The 19,003-nt window shown below is 47.6% G+C and overlaps 1 protein-coding gene across 1 annotated transcript in view; it reads right to left on the reverse strand.

Moving 5' to 3' along the window:
• Positions 1-19,003, reverse strand: part of TMEM178B (transmembrane protein 178B) — a gene marked incomplete at its 3' end in the record, with an annotated part of 350,995 nt that overhangs the window by 143,823 nt on the left and 188,169 nt on the right. The window lies entirely within an intron of this gene.

The raw sequence follows: 19,003 nt of genomic DNA on the forward strand, positions 1-19,003 counted from the left end.
TGCAGTGGCATCATAGGGGATACTAAGCAACATAAAAGGAACCTGTCTTCAGGAAGAGGCATATCATAGTCGAGCAGAATCAGGGAAGGATTCTGACAGAAAAGATAAATAACAGCTCTGAGTGTGTGTGAAAAAAATCCCACTGAGAAGCCAGGGAGGACCCTGTCTCTGTCAGGTCAAGAAGTGACGTCTATGAGAGAACAAACTGTGAAAGAACTGAAAACGACCATGCCAAGGGATATGTTATCAACACTTTCTAACACAGCCCAGCGGGAGCAGAGCTTAAATGTGTGAGGAGATTGAGTGACTGCCCCCGGTCTCCAGTTCATGGGCTAGTTTTCTGCCAGTGTGTTCTTATAATGCCATTCCCATCAGTCTGGAATGTGGGGCTTTGGCTTAATTCTTGGCCCACTGAGCAAAAAGAAGATGCTATATTCACCAGCCGGGTCACCACAGTTTGCGCAGAAGACTGACTCTTCTTTCTTTGATGCCAAAAAAAAAATCCTCAGTGTGAGAACCGAACAAAACCCCCACTGCTTGCTTTGTAGTGGTTTCATGTTGTGCTTTGAGATGCTTTTCAATATGAGAGATGGAATGTCAAAGGAAGAGGAATGGACGCTTAAAATGGAAGAGGAAGAGGAAGTAGAAGAAGAAGACATCTCTTGTCATGCAACAGTCACTGTTTCAGAAAAGTGGGGGAGGTATCCTGTACTCTATATTTTTTGAGATTACAGGTGATTATTCCTCAGAACCATAAGAACATAAGAGATGCCAATGTTGGATCAGGCCAAAGGCCCATCCAGTCCAACACTCTGTATCACACAGTGGCCAGAAATACCAGTGCCATCAGGAGGTCCACCAGTGGGGCCAGGACATTAGAAGCCATCCCACTGTTGACCCCCCCCCAAGCACCAAGATGACAGAGCATCACTTGCCCCAGAGTCCCTATCTATACCTTGTGGCTAATAGCCACTGATAGACCTCTGCTCCATATGCTTATCTAATTCCCTTTTGAAGCCGTCCATGCTTGTAGCCGCCACCACTTCCTGTGGCAGTGAATTCCAAGTGTTAATCACTCTTTGGGTGAAGAAGTACTTCCTTTTATCCATTCTAACCCGACCGCTCAGCAATTTCATGGAGTGCCCACGAGTTCTTGTATTATGAGAGAGGGAGAAAAGTACCTCTTTCTCCACCTGCTCTTTCCCATGCATAATCTTATAAACCTCGATCATGTCACCCCTCAGTCGTCGTTTCTCCAAGCTAAAGAGCCCTAAGCGCTTTAACCTTTCCTCATAGGGAAAGTGTTCCAACCCTTTTATCATTCGAGTTGCCCTTTTCTGCACTTTTCCCAAAGCTATAATATCCTTTTTAAGGTGTGGTGACCAGAACTGCACACAGTATTCCAAATGAGGTCTCACCATTGATTTATATAGCGGCATTATGATATTGGCTGATCTGTTTACAATACCCTTCCTAATAATCCCCAGCATAGCATTGGCCTTCTTTATTGCAGTCACACACTGTCTCGACATTTTCAGTGAGTTATCTACTACAACTCCAAGATCTCTCTCTTGATCAGTCTCTGCCAGTTCAGACCCCATCAACGTGTATTTATAGTTAGGATTTTTGGCTCCAATGTGCATCACCTTGCACTTGGCCACATTGAACCCCATTTGCCATGTTGACGCCCACTCGCCCATCTTTGACAGATCCCTTTGGAGTGCCTCACAATCCTCACTGGTTTTCACCACCCTGAACAACTTCGTATCATCCGCAAATTTAGCCACTTCACTGCTTACTCCCAACTCCAAATCATTAATGAACAAGTTAAAAAGTGGTGGACCACCTAGATTTCAAAGAATTTGGGGGCAGTGTTAAAAATCAATGAGTTTAGAAAGGTATAACTCTGCTTAGGATGGCACTGTTAGAATGCAAGACAGAAAAACACACAATCAAAGCACCATATCCAACTTCATACAGCTGCAAATGAGACGCAGCTGCCAATTTCTGATGCATGCTCCCTTGGGTCTTTTATGACATGGAAAGGCCCCTCCATTTATTTATTTATTTGCACTATCTATAGTCCTCCTCTCTCACCTGGACTCCAGGTGGATGACGCAGTGTGAGTCAATATAATCAACAGATGGGCTGTTCAATAAACAATGCAATAGGATTAGGATTCTGGAACCAATCAGAAGTCTAAAAACAGAACTGAAGCAAAGCATAAGTATTAACATGACACATTCAGTGATGCAAAATTCCACAGTAGGATCCTAGTTTCAAAAAGCTATATGCAATAGTATAGACCACAGTCCCTAATAATTTTTCAGAGTAACTTTGTGAATCATTTAGTACAGTGCAACTCTATTGCCTGTGTAGAAAAGCCCCTCCATGTAAGAGCCCCTTCTTACATTACACTGGTGTCTCATGAGAACTGACCAGGTACAGATCCTTCCTGTATCACCTAGATAACACAGACAGCCTGTGGGAGGAGCCAACAAGTACCTCCTCCATACTCTAGCACTGCCATACTCTCCACAGAGTGGACCACTGACAGACAAGACTTTCTCACATTATTAAAGTTGCCAGGTATCACTTTTGCTGCGGCGGGGGGCTCCTGGCTCCTCACTGGGACTTTTCTGCCATGTGTGCTTTGCGCATGCGGTGCAATGACATCACCGATTGTGATGTCATCACACCAGGGCCGTTGCATGGCAACACTCTAGCATTCGGGGCAAAAACTCAATGGTAACCATAGAGGTTCCCCCAAAATGCTAGAGCATCACCACACAATGGCCCCAGTGTGATAACGTCACTACTGGTGGCATCATTGCATCAGCAGCATTCCCCGCGGGACGCTGCTGTTTGGGGGTGGGACTTCCCCTGCTGGCCAGCTGTCTGGTGGTGGATTGGGACCCCCGAAATTGGGGGATCCCCTAGCCCCACTGGGGGGATGGCAACCCTACACATTATCCCATGGTGGATGACACATTGCAGCAGTTCCCACTCTACCAGTGGGTAGGGCTGCCAACCTCCAGGTGGTGGCTGGAGATCTCCTGCTATTACAATAGATCTTCAGAGGACCAAAACCAGTTCCCCTGGAGAAAATAGCTGCTTTGGAGAGTAGACTCTACAGCTTTATACCCTGCTGAGGTCTCTCCCCCTCCCCCTCCCCAGCCTCCACCCTCAAAACCTCCAAGTGTTTCCTAACCCGGATCTGGCAATCCTGCCGGTAAGAAAGGGGTGGCAGGGTCTACATTCACACAAGGGCTTCCAGTCCCGATGTCCTCACTTTCTGCAGCTTCTGTATTGCTATTCATAGTTATTTCTGTGGCATAATATATCCACCAGAAAGATCCTGCAAAGTCTGAATGGGGTTGGGTGGGGGGGGGGGGGGCGGTGACCTTGCCTCGTATATTCACCAAAGCACAGTCTACACTTGCCTTGCTTGACAAGGCCTACATAAATGAATACATTAAATGCGCCTTGATTACGTTTTCTTAACACATGAAGGTCACCTTGGAAACTGCAGTTCTGTAACGTAGGAAATGGCTCCCGGGGTTTCAGCTCTGCCTGCTGCAGCGCTCATGGTGAGAGGCACTGGAGTGTTTAGATGGGGGGGGACATAAAGGGGTCTTAAGAAAAGGATTAGACAAAAGGAGGAGGACGGATGAGGGTCCCACCAGGAATCTTGACAAATCATTCCCATGAGCTTTCTAAGGATAAAGTCAAAAGTGCAGCCATTAACACCATTTTAGAAATGAACAGGGACTGCACTGCATATGGTAACCACACAAACCTCCTGCTTAGATGGTTTTGAAAAGCACTGTAGACACATTCATGGGCTATTAGCCAGCTAAATGGAATGACCGTAGGAGATGCTGAAGATGCCCGTCACCTGCCACACCCTGCTTCTGGGGCTTCAGATTGGCTGAAGTTGGCTGCAGAGTACTAGGCTAGGCGAACCTTCTGTTGGCTGAGTGATTAACGCAATAGAGGTATACAAACTGAACAAAGTGCAGAGAAAACTTTATACAGGAATTAACATATTTGATAGTCAAGAGCAGGGGTCGTTTCGTAGAAAAAGAGCTAGGGGAACTCATTAGCATAACTCATTAGCATATGCCACACCCCCTGACATCAGGGGCCCGGCGGTGGACCTGCAAGGCCGGCGGGAGTGAGAGGAAGCCCCGCCAAGGCCCTCCCTGGCCCCAGGCAGGCAGGGGTGGGGAGAGGCAGGGAGGAAGCAACTTACCCTCCCTCTTCTCCTGCCTCCTCCTGGCTGAATGAGGGCCGGAAGCGGGGCGGCTGGAAGCAGGGGGCGGGGCTTTGTTGTGTGCCCCGCCCCCCGCACCTCACCCGGGGGAACTGCGTTCCCCCGCGATCCCCCCCGAAATGACCTCTGGTCAAGAGAAGAGACTGAAATAGGTTCCTCACTGCATCACTAGCTGAGAGACAGAGAGAGGATGGAGAGTTGTGGAACTTCCGAGAAGGGGCAGGATATTACCCTCAGAGTAGCAGTCTAGAGACAGACAATGAATAACGGAAAGAAGGTGCTGCCGTCACTATCCTATCTAACTGGCCTTTCCTCTTGCTGCCCCCTGCAGTGTCTTCTTTTCTTTTTCTTTTTCGCACACCAGATATCGTTTGCTTATTCCAATGCCTTGGTCTGGTGAAGCTGCCTGATAAACTGAGTTAGACTATCAGTCACTCCGCTTCGTACTGTCTTCTTTGCAGATGTGGGCTTGTCCTCCGGAACTCAGTGTGGATTCAGGCTCAGGAGATGCAAGCCACAAGCAGCTCAGTTTTTCTCGGCTCAGAACTCCTCTCCTGCACCATGCTGGTGAGTAGGAAGCCTCCTCTTTCTTCTTCCCTAGTAGCTCAGACATCATAGGAAATGTAGTCAAGGGAAGGTGAAGGAAGGAGAGGCTCATATGTACAAACCAAAGAAGAATTCAGAACTATAATGGAGCATAAGAGCATCTGTGGTGGAGCAAACCAGTGATCCAGCCTCCTGTTTCACACAGTGGTCAGTCCAATGCCTCCCAGTACTAGCACTAGAGGATTACTTACTTGCAACACGGAGGCTTGATTTAGTCATCATGATTAATAGCCACTGATGGACTTATCTTCCATGAATTTGTGTAATCGCCTTTTAAGATCAGATAAATTAGTGGCCAACACCACATCCCACAGCTGCAAAATTTCACACTGAAGAGGAGTATTATGGTGCTGCCAAATCTCAGCCTGGGAGTAGCTCTCCTGGGTCCGCTGAACTCCAGACCCCCAGGAAGACGGAATAGCTCTTAAACTAACTGAAGACTATGGTGTCAATGCCTTCCCTTGCTCTGGGTTTGTTGGTCTTAAAGGTGCCTCTGGACTCTAACTTTGTTCTAATGTGAATTTAGATAGTGTAAAAAGCACAGTGTGCTTGGATCTTGTCAGGGCTTTTTTTGTAGAAAAAGTCCAGCAGGAACTCATTAGCATAATAGGCCACACCCCGAAGCAGAAACTCATTAGCATATTAGCCACACCCCTGGCTGCACCGCTCATTAGCATACTAAGCCGCATTCCCATGTTGCCGGAAGTGTGGTCATCCAGCCACACCCACCTTTTGCTTCTTATTCTGTTTACCTTGTTTGTGGTCAAAACCCAGGGCTTTTTTTGTAGCAGGAACTCCTTTGCGTGTTAGGCCACACACCCCTAATGTAGCCAATTGTAATGAGTTTCTGCTGTTGGGTGTGGCCTATTATGCTAATGAGTTCCTGCTGGGTGTGGCCAATTTGGGAGCCAGCCGGAACTCCGTTCCTGTGCGTTCCTGCCCAAAAATAGCCCTGGATCTTGTTCATAGGACATGCATGACGCCTCACAAATGTGTGTGTGCTCATTGCACAGGTTTTCCAAGGAAATCAAATTCAACATATTTATTTATTGAGCGCATTTTTATCTTGTCCTCCTTCCAAAGTCCTGGAGGGCGGTGTATGTTTCTCCCCTCCTCCATTTTATCCTTACAACAAACCTGTGGGGTAGGTTGGATAGAGGGAGAATGACTGGCCTAAAATCACCCAATGAGCATCTATGGCACCCCGAGATTCCTAACTGGATCTCCCCAGCGCACTGCCCTGACCTGGATGGCCCAGGCGGGCCTGATCTTGTTCGGTCTTGAATACTGGCCTTGGCTAGTATTTGGATGGGAGACCACCAAGGAAGTTCAGGGTCACTATGCAGTGGCAGAAAATGGCAAGTCACCTGTGAAGTCTCTTGCCTTGAAAACTCTATGTGGCTGCCACAAGTCGGCTGCAACTTGACAACACTTTCCACCATCACGGAGGATGGGCACAAACTGGCTCACGAACTAAAGTTTGTAATGAATTCTGGATGGTTCGTGGTTTGTGAACTGAAGTTCGTGGCAGGTCAATGACACATACTTTCCACGAATGTTCAAGCAGTTCATGAATGGATACATTTCAAGACAGACTGCCTCCACTCAATAAAAACGTTTATCAAACTTCAGAGCGACAGGGGAGAGATTGTAGAGGAGTGGGCAGCAGGGTGAGATTCCCTGTACATTTCATGTGTGTAGCTTGCACTTTTGAACTTGTGCCTAATGTTTCCCTCAAAAGGATTTTCCTGGGGGCATCTTCTTTGGGGGGCCATAACTCGGACCCCCTAAATCCAATCTGCACATAACTTGGAGGATAGGTAGAGGAGAATGAGCTGGAGATCCCCTATAAGTTTGGTGTCTCCAGCCTGCGGGGGGGGGGTGTTGTCCTACTGCACAGTTTGTGCCTATCCCTAGCCACCACCTCCTCAGTGCATCTTACACTCTAGCCAGTACACCATACCGGTCCTTTGTACTGATCCTACACCATACTGACCCTCAGGTGTTCTCCACTTGACCTGATATTGTCCTCAGTAGATGTGGTTTGACCACAGCTTCCTAGCTCACGTTTCATTCTCAGGCTGGAGTGGTACAATTGTAATGTATTAGTTTTCCATATTTTTTCTGCTCTGAAAGGCACAATAAACCATTCATCCCATTTGCTATTTAAATTGAATTTGTTTATATGTACATTCACTAACTTTGTTCGGGCGTTTTCATTAATTCTGCTGCTGGAATTTTGCTTGCAGGGCAGAAATTTTCTCTTCTTTAAAAAGACAAAAACAAAAAAAGAAAGGCTTTTCGTGGACAAGACAGCCTCCTACCAGCCCGAAATGAATTCTAACCTCTCTTTAAATATTGATGATTGTAATAATTAGTATTATGTTTCTGCTTCTTAAGTTGCGACTGTTGTTCTTTAGCTGTAAAACCTCTCTCTCTCTCTCTCTCTCTCTCTCTCTCTCTCTCTCTTCTTTTGCATGGTGAGAAAATCTTGTATAGATTTTATTAGCACTACAAAGGAAAGTATAATGGGACTACACAAATAATTTAGGGGAAGAGAGAGAACCAGAGTAACCTCTGAAAAAGAACTCTGTAGCATAATTCTGTATGTAGATTTTGTATGTAAAGGTGGTCAGAAATCCTACCAGATCAAAGTCATGCAGAGGCAAGCATTTAATAAGCAACAAAAGAAGGTGTCTGTTGTGGGGAGGGGAAGGGAAAGGAGTTTGTAAGCCACTCTGAGACACCTTTGGGTAGTGAAGGATGGGGTATAAATCCAATCTCTTCTTCTTCTCTTCTTCTTCTTCTAGAGTCCTCTCCTAAAATTGCAGAAATATATTCTCAGTCCTGACTTTGGGTTGACAACTTTGAGTTAGAAATTTCCTGGAGATTAGGGGGTAGAACCTGGGGAGGGCACGGTTTGGGGAGGAGAGGGACCTCAGCAAGGGTGTAAGGCCATGGAGTCCGCCTCTTGAAAAGCCATTTTCTCCAGGTCAACTGATCTTAGTCACCTGGAGATCCACTGTAATTCCAAGAGATATCCAGGCCCCAACTGGAGGTTCGCAAACCTATCTTGAAGTCTCAATATATGAAATGAAATAGGTCTAACATTGCCAACTCCAGCTTAGGAAATTCCTAGAGATTTCGGGGTGGTGCTTAGGGAACGCAGAGTTTGGGGACGGGAGAGAGAACAGCACCATGAGTTGTCACTTTAGGACAGAAGTCCCATCCTTTTTGAGCCTGTGGTCACCTTTGGAATTCTGAGAGGTAGTGGTGAGTGCCATTCCAAAATGGCTGCTTCAGAAGGAGGAGCCCAATGCAATACCACCATCCCCCGCTTTGCAAAAGAATGGCAGAAGGGGATTAAAAAGAAAACAAGAAAATTTGAGGGGAGGAAGAGGAGGAGTCTGAGGGGAGGAAGGAAAAAAGGAAGAATTTTAAAAAATGGAAAGCCTGGAGGGGAAATGGAACCACACATTGACTAGGGAAAACAAGGCGCTTACCAGTGGTTGGCTGTGGTTGGTATTGCAACAGAAAACTTTTTTAATGAGGGTAGCTAATAAGAGGCCCTGTCTTACAGTGGACACACCTAGCTTGGTGAGCACCAGGGGAAGTACTGGGAGGTGTCATGATGCCCACAGGTGCCATGTTGGGGAACCCTGATGTATGGTATACCATGGAGTCTGCCCTCTAATCAGGATTCACTTCTCTGTAAGGTTGCTGGTAACCAGCAAGAGGTGTAGAGCGGTGGAGATTTGCAGGAGAAGCATAGTGTGATGTTGCAATGTCATTTCCTGCTGAAAAACTGGAAATGACATCACTGCATTGTGTGGTGCTCTAGGAATCCCCTCTGCAGTTTTTACCCCACTCCCTGTTTGCTCCTGTTGCTCTTCAGAGCAGGAACAAAGGCTGGGGGTGAAGTGGGAAGCCAGGCAAACCTATGTTCTCTACAGGGCAAGTAGACACTAAGCTGTTCTGGTTGCACAGTGAATGAACTGATACCTGGTCCTTAGAGATCCTGATTCAAGCCCTAGGGTGACATTTATTTTCTCCTTTCAACCACAGCAAGGGATCCATGGCTCAGTGGGATACTTGCATGCCATGCAGAAGATCTCAGGTGCAATCTCTGACATCTCTTATTGAGATTGCAGGTAGCCAGGCTGAGAAAGACCGAAGACCTTGGGAGTGACTGCTGGACCAAACAGACCTTGATCTGATCCTCTGAGGGATTTCATAAGCAAGAGTCACATAACATGGATACATTCAGCTTGGACTGTTAAGAGAGCCTTTACAAATTTGAAGCACATGGTGAATCTTGGGAAGTTCTCATCCAAATATAGACCATGCAAGACCACCATCAGCCCATCCTGACTCTATAGCAAAGAGTCCTGCGGCACATTAAAGCTGAAGGATTTGTCATGACGTAAGCCAGGGGGTGCTGCGGTGCCCACTAACACCTTTCCTGGCAACCACCCAGTGTTTGTAGAAAGTGTGTGTGGCCAGGTGGGGCTTTTGCCCAGCAAGGCTTCTGATTGGTCACTGGAGAGTTGATTAGCGGTGCAGATTTTTTAAACGCTTACTTCAGCAGCAGCTGCTACCACAGCACTAGGATCTTCATTGTGTGACTGATAAGCTGCAGCAGCCACTGCCTGGCTGGCTCCACTTCCTGTGGCAGCTCTTTTGTGGCAGCCATTTTGCAGCTGTGCCCATCATGCTGAGTCAGAATTCCTAAGGCTCAAAATGGTTGGGGAGCCCAGCATGAGCTCTTGTGAGCCAGAAGACACTTTGTCAGATACATTCAATTGGTAGAGAGATTTAGACACAATGCTACAAACAATGGAAAGATAGCGGTGGAAGGGGAGTTATCACAAAGAACATGGCATTTCCTAGGACAATGTAGAATGTGTCCAACCATGCAACGGAGCAGCATTTCCATTTCTGGAGCAGGGGCACTGATTTCCACCAGTTCTCCCCTCCTGCGGCCGGGGACCCTGCTGAGGTCCCACCCCAAACCCTGCCCTCCCTAGCCTCCAAAACGCCCAGATCTCCAGGTATTGCTCCATCCAGAGCTGACAAGCCTAGGTCAACCCCGCCATCTTACAACACAATGAAGGGGAAAGTGTTGTGCCTGTTCGATAGTTACCGCTGGAGTTGATGCAGATCATGGACTAAGACAAATGCTACATCCTGTTTCTGTGAGGAGCGTTGTCGCCTAGCGTCCTGTTTCTGAAGATGCAGCCATTCCTCCTACAAGCTGATTAGAGTCAATACGTTTCAGTGCAATATAATGGGAGCACTGTTGAGAGTGGCTGTGGATGCTGAGGCAGCAGGATTGCCAGTAGAGTTCCCATGTCCTCCCTGGCTGTCAGTGGGGGGCCTCCCGGTTTCTCCTTAAAGATCTTCTGGCGTGCGCGTGAAGCGCGCATGCCATGATGATGTCACCAGAAGTGGTGTCATTGCATTTCTGATGTTGGGGGCTACACTCTAGGTTTTGGGGAAAACTCTATGGGTTTTTTGGCCTTAAAACCATAGAGTTTTGCCCTAAACCTAGAGAGTTGCCCCCGACATCGGAAACACCATGACATCACTCCCAGGTGACATCACACCGGCACCAGTGCATTGGCTTCCCGAGAGTGGGGCCTCCCCTGCCAGCCAGCTGGGCTGCAGTGGATGGGATCCCCCAATTTCGGGCCTACTGGGGTGACAGCAACCCTAATTGCCAGCTTCCAGGTGGGGCCTGGAGAGCTCCCAGAGTTACCACTCATGTCGAGAGTTCCCCTGTTGAAAAATGGCTGCTTTGGAGAGAGGACTCTACGTCATTATACCCTGCTGAGGTCCCTCCCTTTCCAAAACCTCACCCTCCTCAGACGCCATTCACAAATCTCCAGGAATTTCCCAACCCAGAGTTGGCAACTCCATGAGGCCGCAAGAATCCCAAACTTCTATCTTGCATGATACACACCAGGGAGCAAAGTCAGATCAAGAGAAGGATCCGATTCAAACCCTCGTATAGCAGGTGGTCAGATATTGCTGCCTTGTTTCCTACTGAATGTCCTGCACATTCTTATCAAGCCCTTTTGGGGGACATTCCATTCTCCTGATCCACACGGTAGGTGAATGAAATGGTGCTCTTGCCAGTAATCAAGTCCTACATCTAGAATTCAGGACAAGGCTTCTTAGCAATCCAGATCAAAGCAATGATGTCCAGACAGAATTGAGCCTTTGAACCTTTTTTACGTTAGAAGTTAAGCGGGAGGCGCTTGTCCGACATTTCATTGTGAACAGGGGATGTGGGATGACACGGAAACGGGTTCAGCGAGGGCCCCTTTCAGAGCTCTAAGCACACAGCTTGAGAAATAACAGGACTCTGTGGATCCTCCAGCAGCCCCATTGCCAGTGGCTATTGATTTAGCAATATTTTAAAGATTTATTCCCTTTTATTTTCACCGGGGGAAATTACGCTGCCAAGATCTATTAGCCCAACCGAAGTCATTATCCTACTCATCATTACCACCTTCCAGAGTTGGCTTGCGGGGCCTCCTGAGCGTTGGGTCTAATGCTGCTGGGGGACGTGTCTCGTGTTCTCAGAATTCAGTCAAGAGCAGGAACTAATGGGGGGGCAGGGATATAAACAGCTTCCCCCCACGCTGCATTTTCAGCACTTTGTGGGGAAGGGGTAGGGGGAAAGGATATCTTCTGCACATAATAAATAGTAGGTCTGGCAAAAGGCATGCTGAGCCTCTCTTCAACACTTGGCTACATTTCTCAGTGCAGGGAATCATGTGGCAGTGAGTCAGGGCTAGGAACAATTGCAGGATGGACGGTGGGGGCACCTTAGCCAAGCATCCAGCATTCACCATTTGCTCGGGGTGACCATGCCTATGAGAATGGAGAAGTTCAGGCACCTTAGCCTGCTTTCTTTTGCAGAGCTTGGCTTTAAAGTTTGTTTTAAAACACAGAGATCTCTACCCCGCCGCCCCCACCCTTATTAAGCAGCCTGTTCTGCCAAATACAACTGGAAAAAAGAAACGAGGTCAGCGCTTTATTATCGGTGCTCGGAGAATCTGCAAAGAGCAACTAGCTTTATAAAATGCCACCCAGACCTCGCCGTCGTTGACCATACCAATCTAAGCCACCTTTTAAAAACACCAACCCTGCATTCAGGGTAGAAAGCACCACTTCAGGGGAGATCGAAAAATTTAGGGTACACTGAAATTACAATACAGAGGCACACTGGCGCAGCGCACTTGATTCCAGACAGTCAATTAATGAGCCCCGCCGCAATCTTGACAGCACTCAGGTATATGTATTCAAAATTGCTTGCAGGAAAAGGCCGTTTCCCCCTGGAAGTCGGCCAAGCCCTACTCCTCCTGAGCCAAGACGATTTCCATATAGAATTGGATCGTTCAAATTCCCGCTGCTTCAGCAAAAGCCAGTCTTGCTAAATAAGGGTTGTGAAACAGAGAAAATTATGAAGGCCATTTTGTGGAACGAACAGAAATAGACTCCCAGTCCTTGAGCATTTGCAAGGCAGCATGTATCTCGCCGGCTACTCACACAAACTGAGAAGGACTCTGTTCCCATTCTTAACAGTGGCTGTTTCTCTCCAGCCATTTTCTGTGTCACTGGGGCTGGTCTGAAGCCGTTGTTATGACAGTAACCAACGGATCTTCTCACCCCTGTGAGCCTGGCACACTGTTATGAACATTGAAGCTAATCAGTGCTGCTGTTCGGAGAAATGAGCGGGACAGCATCGTGGTCAAAGCATAGCCATGTGGTTTTATCTGCTTTTAACAATTAAATATAGAATGGGGGGAGGGACCAGGCCACTCATGTGGGGAAATGTTGCTATTGTCTACTGCGGTTGTTGCTTGTTGTTTATTTATTCACATGGCTCTTAATGGAGTTTCCTAAGAAGAAGAAGAAGAAAGACAGAGGAGGTAGCCCCTGAGTCCAGGATGCTTAAAATCCAGGGCCAACAGCTATGCTTTGCATGCAGAAGATCCCAGCAGGGCCGCTTCCAGGTTGTGGGTGGGGGTCTGGCAGAGTGCCCAGGGCCTCCTCCTCAGCCATTGTCCCCCTACCTGCCTATGCATTCTTCCCCTACCTGGCTGTGAGCTCTCCCACTGTTTTCGCTCACCACCACTCATATTTGGGGGGTACAGGTAGATTTGGCAGCTCGTATAGTAAGGATGAGAGGGAGGGAGGGATTCAGGAAGAACCCTGACCCTGCTCTAGACAAATAGCCATTTACCATGGAAACAGGTGTGGGATTAAATTTGTAAAGGCTAAACATTGATAGAATTCCAAGACAGGATTTCCCCCAAAAAAGCAGTTGGGATGGGGGGCAGGTTAGGATCAGGGTTGTTGTGCTGGGGTTGTCCCTTTTCCTCCCCTGCACTCCTTCTCCAGTAGGAATCCCCCTCCCTGAGCTGCTATTACATGCAAGAAAAATGATAAGTACAGTAAGAGTGCCTGTCTCCCTATGGAGGCTAATAGCAGCTGGAGGGAGGTTGATTTTATCATGGAAAAATCACAGGTTGGATGGGTTAAGCCTCCCCTGCCGCAGTTCCACAGCTCAGATCAAAACTGCAACCTGCACACATCTGCTCTGCAAAATCAAACTATGTGTTGTTGGGAGATCCAATCACAGATCCCCGTTTGGACCAGAGTTCATACTCCCCCGCCCTGCCAGTCTACTTGAAGTTGTTAACATTCCCTACCTATAGTCAAGCATTTTTATAGCTAGGATGAATGCGTTCCTATCAGCAATGATGAGGGGCCATTATACGAAGATCACATTCCAGGACAGATACTGTGGATGTGGATGTGGATGGAGAGAGCTTGAAAGACTGGACCATATGATGTTGGATTGCCCATGGTAGAATTTATGCAGACTCAAATGGATGGATCCTGTTGACAGAATGAAGATAGTACCATTTTTTATTAAGGGATGAGGATCCGAAGATCACTTTAGCCATGGCAAAATTCTTCTTGGTGGTGATTACATTGAAGGGAAAGATGTATTTTGAATGACAGGGGGTAAGAATCAAATTTAGGAATAACAATTAAAAGAGGGCTGATTTTAAATCTAGAAAGAAAGTGGTTTAAAAATACACACACACACATAATTACATATAAACTATTCCTGTATTATTTCCTTATTATTGTTTGAATGAATGATAAAAGGGTTGGAACACTTTCCCTATGAGGAAAGGTTAAAGCGCTTAGGGCTCTTTAGCTTGGAGAAAAGACGACTGAGGGGTGACATGATCGAGGTTTATAAGATTATGCATGGGAAAGAGCAGGTAAAGAAAGAGGTACTTTTCTCCCTTTCTCACAATACAAGAACTCGTGGGCACTCCATGAAACTGCAGAGCGGTCGGGTTAGAACGGATAAAAGGAAGTACTTCTTCACCCAAAGAGTGATTAACACATGGAATTCACTGCCACAGGAAGTGGTGGGTGCTACAAGCATGGACGGCTTCAAAAGGGAATTAGATAAGCATATGGAGCAGAGGTCCATCAGTGGCTATTAGCCACAAGGTATAGCTAGGGGCTCTGGGGCAAGTGATGCTCTGTCTTCTTGGTGCTTGGGGGGGGGGTCAACAGTGGGAGGGCTTCTAATGTCCTGGCCCCACTGCTGGACCTCCTGATGGCACTGGTATTTCTGGCCACTGTGTGACACAGAGTGTTGGACTGGATGGGCCTTTGGCCTGATCCAACATTGGCATCTCTTATGTTCTTATGTTCTTATAGCCTCAGTTGAGACCTTTGAGCAAATGAGTTGACCAGTAAAGAAGAGTTCATACAAGCATGCAAAGCTGCCTTTTACTGAGCACTGGCATTGGTCCCTCCAACCCAGGAGTATTAATTCTGCCTGGCTCGAGCAGCGCTTTTCCAGGGTTTCAAGGAGAGCCCCGTTTCCTCCTGAGAACGTTTAACAGGAAATGGCACGGATTGAATTTGCGACTTTCTGCATGCAAATTGCAGCCTTCTACATGCAAAATAAGTGTCTTATCACTTCCGGATTGTCATTTTTGTCACTTGTTTGTCCCTATTGCTTCAGGGGTTTCCCCCCCCCCAATGAGTTTTGCTCTGTCTAGTAGTCCCAGAGGAAGCAAAACACATGTGGAAAAGGGGGAGGGGGACCCAAAGCAATAGGGACAAATGAGCGACAAAAATTACGGTGCGGAACTGCACCAAGAACTGCATGACAAAAAGCTTCACAGGCTGAAACTGAAGAAAATTCCAAAACAGCACAAGAATCTTTATCTGCTTGACAAACCAGGGAAGGGCAAAGCAGCCCTTTTGACAGTAGGCCCCCAGCAGGGCTCTATCAAAATATCTGTTCATGCTGAAGTGTCACTGTTTCAGACGAAGCCAGCACTGTCAGATCTGGCAGCTAAATGGTATGGATAATGCTCACTTCAAACAGAGCATGCTCAGTAAAATGAATTGAAGGCCTTTGCCCTTTTATTGACCACAGAACAAAAATTACAATTCTTACAGAAATCCACAGGTAGACAGGACTGACAGATGTTTATGATGGCCAGGGGGAGCGAAGATACTATCCTGCGTAAGGTAACGTTGACAGGTAGAACACTTTGTTGACCTGACCAAGGAAAATGCTCTAAAACTGAGAAGGGTATATTTTTGTTGCTACATCTGCCCTAGACCGAAATGACAGCCCCGGTATAGAGTGCTTTCTGCATCCCCTTCCCTTTCTCTAGCTGCCGCCCAGTTCACAACCCTGTCACAAGATGAGAGGGTTTGCTCGACAGTGTGATGACATCATTTTCGGGTGGCGTCATCATGTCAGGGAAGTCACACGGGGATGTGGCTGTTTGGGAGCGGGGTTTCCAGCTGGACGGCGGTGGGCAGAAGCCCCAAAAACCAAGGGAACCCCCACCCCGACCTGGGGACTGGCAAGCCTAAGGGCGATTTCTCACTAGAGCTGCCTCGCAGAACAGCCGCCTTTGCCCCGACACAAACATGTCAATTTCACACCCGAAGCTCTGGAGCTGCATTTTAACTCGGGGCTTCGCCCGATTTCCTCCGCAGTTTCGTGATCCTGGTTTTTGAGGATCATGAAACTGCGGAGGAAATCGGGCAAAGCCCCGAGTCAAACGCAGCCCCGCAGCCTCGGGTGTGAAATTGACATGTTTGTGTTGGGGCAAACGGCGCTGCGCTGCGAGGCAGCTCTAGTGAGAAATTGCCCTAAGTCTTGTTGATGTCCGGGTTTCCCCCCCTCCCAATGGTAATGAATTTATTGTAATGACTCACATACACGCCATTTGTTGAATGGGCTCTTTCTGTTATAAACTTCCCCGATTCAAAAAACAAACCAGAATTGCTAACTTTATAAGACAAAGGATGTTTGCACTCTTTGTTGCAGCTGTTGTGTGGGTTGCTGAATAGATAGCCTGGCTTTCAAAAATACTTCCCCCCAAAAAAGCCTCATACCTGGATTCTAAATTGGGTGCAGAATGCAGTGTCTGATGGTCAATTGGAGACTGAGTATGTAATATATCCAGTCAGACCGCATGGCCGGCTAGGGCTCCACGCGGTCAAGCACAAACATCGAGCTTCGCTCTTAGAGACAATAGACTATGCGGATCCTAGCCCGCACCAATCAGGGGGCTAGGTCCCGGCCGTGAGCCTATGGTACTCTCGGCCCCTGTAAATAACCTATTGGGAAGTGGGTGTGTGTGTTATGGGTAGCGGTTTCACGGGGAATATAAGCTGGCCTGCGAGCCGGCAAAAGCTGTCTTGTTCCTGATCGAATAAAGTACGCTTTGCTGAAATCACTCTCCGTCTGCGTACTTTTCAGAGTAACACTGATTGAAACACAGCAATGGGACTGTGGACCTGTTGGCTGAGTGGTAGAGCATCTGCTTGGCATGCAGGAGGTCCCAGGTAGGGATGGGCACGAACTGGCTCACAAACCTAAATTCAAGATGAAAACCACCTGGTTCATGTCTTGGTTCAGGTCTGCTGCAAGTTGGATGACTCTGGCTTGCAGGGGTTCTGTTCTATACACTCCTGGACCTGCAGCTGTGATTTCCCCAGAGAGTACTTTCCTGAGGGCACCTGTTTTGCAGGGGGCATAACTCAGCCCCCCTGAATCCAATCCTCACCAAACTTGGAGGGCAGCTAGAGGAGAGTCAGCTGGAGACCTGCTGTGAATTTAGTGTCTCTAGATTGCGGGGGGGGGGGCTGTTCTATTGCATCACAAACCTCACAAAACAAACCAGTTCAGTAAACAGGAAGGTTTACCGAAATGAAGCTCGATTTTCCCAGTTCGTGCTCATCCCTAGTCCCAGGTTATATCCATGTAGCATCTCCAGTTAAAAGGATCACGTAGTAGGTGATGGGACCCTGGAGAGCCTCTATCAGTCAGAGTAGGCATTGTGTGTGTGTAAACTGCCTTCAAGTCACAGCCAACTTATGCCAATCCCAACAGGGGGCTTTCAAGGCAAGTGAGAAGCAGAGGTGATTTTCCATCACCTTCCTCTTCAGCGTCTTCCTTGGTGGTCTCTCTTCCAAGTACCGGCTCTGCTTAGCTTCCAACATCTGACAAGAACGGGCTATACCCATGCTGCCTTCCCTCCCTGGACAAGGCATTACTGACCTTAGCAGACCAAATGGTTAGACTCGGTATAAGATAGCTCCATGTGTTCATTGTGTTCATGTGACTCGAACCCCTGATTCACAAGTCTGCATCCAATTCTCTAGCTCAAGTTGTCATTAAATTCAGATTCAATTAAAAAACATAGCCCACCAGCTATGTGTTTTAGATATTCACCGGGAACCCCTAGAACTGAACACACATGAGGTTGTCAACAATCTGGAAGGCGATATAATTAATATAGAGTAGGCAGCATTTTGCTTGGTAGGCTGCCATTTGTGTGAGCCTCCTCCTAAGCCAATAAACACATGCTGGTTTGCTCCTGAAGTTCTACCATACAGTCCACTGTGCAAACCAGCTAACTGATGTTTACCATGATTTGAGACTGCTTGAGTTCCAGGGGGAGGGGGGCAGAGCTGTTGCAGTTTCACTAGCCTGGCTTTGCTAGTTGTTCATTGCTTAGTGTACAATACAGGTGAGACATGGCACCGACATATATATATATATTCATGCAGAGTTCAGGTTGTGCAAGCAAAAGCTGCCAACCTGAGGTGTGCAGAGGTTCATCATTCATTCCACATGGACGTGAAAAAGCGAAGCTACACAGCTTTGATAATAGTGAAGTCCCCCACACACACTATTATCAGAGCCATGTAGCTCCTGCTTCCGTCTGCCCTGCCTTCCTCACTGGATTCATTCCTGGGATCTCTGCATGGTGTATTTACCCCAAAGCTACAAAAGCAACATCAGCAGTTATTAGCGTTCTCGTATATAGATTGCAGCAGGCATTGTTTACGCTACAAGCTTTCGCAAAACGTCTCCCTCCTGCCATTCAACCATTAAGGTATACCAGGGGCTCTCAAACATTGTGATACTGAGCCTCTCTAAGCTGAGGGGGGGATAGGGAGTTGAAATGTTCCAGACTTCCTCCCCAAATTGTAACCTGTTAGAGCGTTTTAAAAATGTTTTGCTATCAAGTTGCAGCCGACTTATGGCGACCCCTTAGAGTTTTCAAGGCAAGACACATTCAGAGGTGGCTTGCCATTGCCTGCCTCTGTGTAGCAACCCTGGACTTCCTTGTTGGTCTCCCATTCAACTGCTAATAAGGACCAACCCTGCTTTGCTTCTGAAATCTAATGAGATTAGGCTATCCTGAACTATCAAAGTCAGGGTGAAAGAAAGAGATAGCCTTGTATGTTGCCATCCATATGATCCAGGAGACAAATCAGAGGTGAGTCCCAATTTAATTACAACACATCATTGGGGACTTTCAGTTTTGGTGACTCAATGGCGGATGTGTCTCTTTGGCGCTCCCACGTGAACCAGCGGATTGAGAGGGGGTGTGATTGTATGCAGCCCCAGGGGCCCTTGCAAGGGCTCCAAGCCATGGGGCACCAAGGGGCGCCTCTCTGCTGACGCGCTGATGGGGGATTGAGGCATCCTGAATGCCCTGAAGGTCTCGCCGCTGTGTTCCCACCCCGGGACTAAGA

Source organism: Gekko japonicus, unplaced genomic scaffold, assembly GCF_001447785.1.
Source record: "Gekko japonicus isolate JY-2015 unplaced genomic scaffold, Gekko_japonicus_V1.1 scaffold515, whole genome shotgun sequence".
Classification (NCBI taxonomy): Eukaryota; Metazoa; Chordata; class Lepidosauria; order Squamata; family Gekkonidae; genus Gekko; species Gekko japonicus.